Source organism: Ixodes scapularis, unplaced genomic scaffold (assembly GCF_016920785.2).
Source record: "Ixodes scapularis isolate PalLabHiFi unplaced genomic scaffold, ASM1692078v2 PGA_scaffold0__279_contigs__length_252992795, whole genome shotgun sequence".
NCBI lineage: Eukaryota > Metazoa > Arthropoda > Arachnida > Ixodida > Ixodidae > Ixodes > Ixodes scapularis.
The window spans coordinates 142,237,762-142,242,813 of record NW_024609835.1 but is presented as its reverse complement, the minus strand read 5'-3'; positions in this window follow the sequence as shown (position 1 = coordinate 142,242,813).

The window sequence follows — 5,052 nt, the reverse complement described above, 5'->3', positions numbered from 1 at the left end:
TCCCACTGTGATCACTAAAAACTGAACTAATTACTGAACCAAATTTTTCCTTAACTTGGCTCAGGAATGAGTGATGTCTTCAGCATGTCTTTGTTTCATGCTTATTTCTGTATAACATAAACAATTATGAAATAAAGCACCCTTCAAGTACTATTTATCATAAAGACATAGGGGTGTCATGCCTATTTTTTTTTTTTTTCAGTTGAATTCATATATGTGGTAGCAAAACATGTCCATCCACCAAAATAAATCTTACATACAAAAAAAAAATGTTTTTGTTAAAAAAATTGTCTGAGGAGGCGGAACTGATTTTTCTGATTGCGCGCAGACACAAATATTAGGGTCACAGGAATAAGAAATACATTTTCTACAACGTAAATATTTTTCTGTATAAAGCGTGCCAATTACTCAACCTGAAGCAGTCAGATTTTAGTTTATTCAAGTTTATATTTGAAGTGAAATGACATGACAAACTTGGCCTCTTGTGAAACTCTTTCATATTTATGCATATTCAGTTTCTAGGCAGAAACGTTTTGTACAGAGGATTTCATGCTTTGTTCACTTTTAACAAAATAGTTACGCTCAACTATTCTGTTTTTTCGTATTGCACCCGGAAGTTTCGAAATATTGAAAAAGTCATAATTGTGCTATTTTTGTGCGGAAATTAAAAATAAATAATCATCCTCAACTTTCTTTAAGTTTCTTTTGATGGACTGTTAGAAATGGGTAATTCAAAGTCTGCAAACATGTTGTTGCAGTCAGCTACTGTTTCAGGCTTTCTGGCGCATTGCCTATTGGTACTCGAACACTACATCCACAGTGGCCGTAGTTGATCGGTTTATATCCCAAACATGATGAAGCATTATACAAAGAAAACGAAAGAACCTGTGAGTTCCCTTATTAGTGATGTGTCTGATATTGCGTATGGAAACTGAACTTTGCAGCACATTCAGTCCTTAGGATGTTTTGCTTGTTTGATTGCACTGCACTGCTGTACTTTCCCAGGGTATGCATTATACTCAGTCTATAATTACAATAGATTGTAGCGGGCATTACAAGCTATGTCAGCCAATTTAGTGTATTGAGTGACAACGCATCACTGCACCCCTCTCAAAAATCATGTGACAGTCACAGCGTTAAATTGACTTCTATAGATCGTAGCATTGTCTGTGGTCCATCGTAAGGTAAAACGGAGCATATGAGCACGAGACGTTAGGAATCTTACGCCCCAACCAATGGCGGGCGTGGCGAGGGTGGAACAATAGTAGGTTCTGTTTAAAAAAGAAAAGAAAAAGGGACGAAGAAGTAAAAAGCTAGTTAGCGTCCTTGGACCAGCGTTGCACCTTCGTGCAAGTGACGCCCCTGGTGTTCATAATGCCACTGCGCACTGGGTGATTGTCAGCAGTGCACCCGGCTTCTGCGCTGGTGGACGGGGTTGATCCCTGGCATTGGTTGCCATACTTTTCAAGACCATTTAGCGGTTGTGGACTGACTGACCTACACATTTATTGCTTACGCCACTCCTGAGGTTGGTTGGCCGTATAAAGCTACCGCACTGAAATTAAAATTAAAAGCAGTTTAGAGGAGTAGAAAGAAAACAGAAAATGGTGGAAACGCAAGTATTTCACGGCGTCTCTATTCACCATATAGTTTGTTTCATCTTCGGTTGGAGCACAGTCGGAGGCTCAAACACACACAACCGTGAAGACACATACTAAAAGAGCACACAGGACACTCGCCACCCTTGATTGGTTTAGCCGATAAAAGAACGCGTACAGAAAGATTACAAAACACTATGATGTCGCGCTTTTGAAACTTTGGTCTTGTTGGCTCGTAAGTCAACTGCGCTTTGACTTAAGGTGAAGCAAAGAATTGAAATCGCTTGTCAGTCACGCTGGCCCCGTCGTCATCTGAATTTCCGGACGAGGTTGGCAATGTCGGGAGCTAAAAATTTTGAGAAAAATTTTCGAATTAGTAGGATAACGGCTACTGTGGTAAGACAGAACCAGTTTTTTTTGCTCCTGATGATATCACATGATTATCATGTCTACCACATGCCTCTGTGCCTTGGCTACAGTGTCCTGTGGCACTTGTGCCGCTCACGTTAACCTCCACCGCCTCGTACGAGGGCATGTGCGTTGAGTTCCATCTCTTTGCACGAGAGTGCTGGGAGCAGCAGCTGACATGGGGGAGCGCCTGGATCAGTGTAGTTGACTCTTAAATTGTGCTCGGTACTATCTATTGCAGGTGGACCTTCTTTGGTCTTTGACTGTAGGTTGACCTCTAATATTAAAAAGCTGTGCCGGAAAAGGGGAAACAAATGTGGGTCTATATCACTAGAATAAATACAGTTATCAAGATAGTTCCCGAGCAGCAGTCAGCCGAAAGGGCTGCGAACTTAGACTGAACTTTGGTTTCAATGCCGTTGAAGTGGTCACTTTTAAAGTATGACTGCAGGTTTTGATAATATTTTCGGGTGGTTGTTCTTGCAGTGCATCATATTAGAATGTTGAGTTTGGTAGGTTCATAGAATTTGGGGGTACATATTTTTATTGATAGACATTTTAGTGGATATGCTGGTTTTTACTGGCATTTTTTAGAAATTATAGTTACAGGCCCAGTTAAAAATACCCATTGGGTCCAATTGGATTTTCCAATTGGTACCAATTGCCGAAACCATTTGTGTTTTGGAACGCCCCGTTGGAACAAATGCCAATTGGTTCAATATTACCAATTGGCTTTTTTACAATTGGCACCATGACCAACTGTGTTTTGGAACGCCCAATTGGAAATATACCAATTGGTTTTTTTCCAATTAGAATCGTGACCGACTGTGTTTTGGAACGCCCAATTGGAGAAATACCAATTGGTGTGGTTCTGAAACGGAAGCACACCAATTGGTATTTCTCCAATTGGTCTGAAATTCCCATTAGAAAACAGCCAGTTCGTACATTTCTAATTCAAACTATAAAACAATTAGAAAGATAGCTAGCAAGAGAAATTGGTTTTCTGGTGCATTAGCAATTTACACAGCCAAAGGTAGGACTCCCAAATGAAATTTCAAATTGAGCATGTCTCACATAAGTATGTCCAGATATGCCAGCTGGATATGTTTCTAACAAATAGGGTTTTACTATATACAAAACATTTGAAGCCTGTTCTGAAATAACACATTATTTTAGAAAACGCATCTTTTCTAGTCTTTTTTTATGAGTTTTTTGCAGTCACACAAAATGGTGCCAGATACCTTTGCAAAATATAAGAAACAAGCAAAATTATAAGGAGCACATTTATTACAATAGAAAAAGAAACATTAAAACCCAGTTCAGACCAAAAATGATTTTTCTTCCTTCTACCGAAAGTAGGACGATTCCTAAGAGACGCTATGACGTCATTCAGCGTTTGTTTAGTGTTCCTCCCACAGTGATGTCATAGCGTCTAGAAGGAATTGTCACCTAGTTCGGGTAAAAGCAAAAAGAAATTTTTAAAGTGTTCAAACTAATGGTCGTCCATGGTTGCATCCTCCTCTTGAGCAGTGTCAATAGCAGCAGCTTGCAGCCTAGAACGAAAACAGGCAACAGAAATTAGTAACCCAGGAACGACTGAGATCCAGCGTTCCTATTCTTTTCCAAGCTGTGTCACATCACCAATGTCCTATGGTACTAGTATATGCATCTATGCAGCGTGACATGGGACCTCAAGCTACTTGAAGGGCACATTATGTACGAGTTTCAAGATGCCTAGCTTGCATTTGTTTATATCAAGAAACTGTGCATTCGAAAGCAGACATTTTAACCAAATTGTTCAGTAACTGCACTTTACTTTGTCTGAGCAAAAGAGAAAAAACACTAGAAGGAAAGCACTCATTTAGTTTATCAATATGCAACAAGTTAGGCCGTTACCTTCTAGCAGGAATGCCAGTCGGTATCATGACAGGGGTAAAACATGAAAGCAGAGAAATCAATGAAAGCTAGAGAATAATAAGGCTTCAGTTAGTATGGGCTTCTGAATTATGATAGTGATCCAAGGCTTGTCGAAAATTTTAAAAAGGATAAACCGCTCACAAGTCTAACACCTGGCAGCAGAAAGTTGTGTGTTGTCCATTCAATTTGTTAGTTTTCTGCCATCTTAAGTTTCTACATCAAAATTAGTCCATTTTTACATACCAAGTGAGAAATTTTATATTTTGTTATCAGCTGAGAGGGGATCCAAAGCTTTGCAGTCAGTCGAATTTGGGGATTTTACATGCCAACCAACGACGAGCACCTGGCACGCCCCAGCGGAGGTCTGAGAATTAATTTGGACCACCTTGGCATCTTTTGACATGCAACCGAAAGCTCGGACACACGGAGCCTTCTCCGCAATAGGCCTCCGTCAAATTGCGGGCACCTCGGCCGGGATTCGGACCCGCCACCTGGGCATCCGTAGGCCGGTGCTTTGCTTTGGAGCCACAGAGGCAGCTTAAGGCTTTGCAGTGCGACCATTCTTTTCAACAATTTTGACTGCAAAGAACTATTCGTTCTGTGCACACTGGATCTCGGAAAGGATACAATTGTCGTTATTTGCATGTGTGAGGCTAACATGCCCTTGATTGCAATGAGAACAGAGCTAGCTTTATTCTCACAGCTATCCGAATTCAAAGGAATATTTATGATAGCATGCTAGCTGCATTCTGCACAATGGAAGCATTTAATAATTTACAAATATTGCAAGCAACACGTGGCAATAAAAAGGGTGTTAAGAGCAACCTAAAGAAAAACAGCCAATATATTGAAGGCTCAAATACTGAATGAGGAAATAGTGAGACACTAGAAAACTGTTTGCTACAATGGAAAGCGTTTTACAATGCACTGTGTGCACTGCACGGCAAACTTTTTCCGTAACGCGAACGTGCGGCAACAGTTCCAAACATAAAAGCAGTAGAACAAGCAAACTTGGCTATAAGAACACTTTAGCAAACACGGTTGACCGTGAAAATATTCAGAACTTGCTTCAAGAGTCTGAAGGACAAAGAGCAAAAACCCCGCTCACCGCAGCTGCCACGGGACGGAG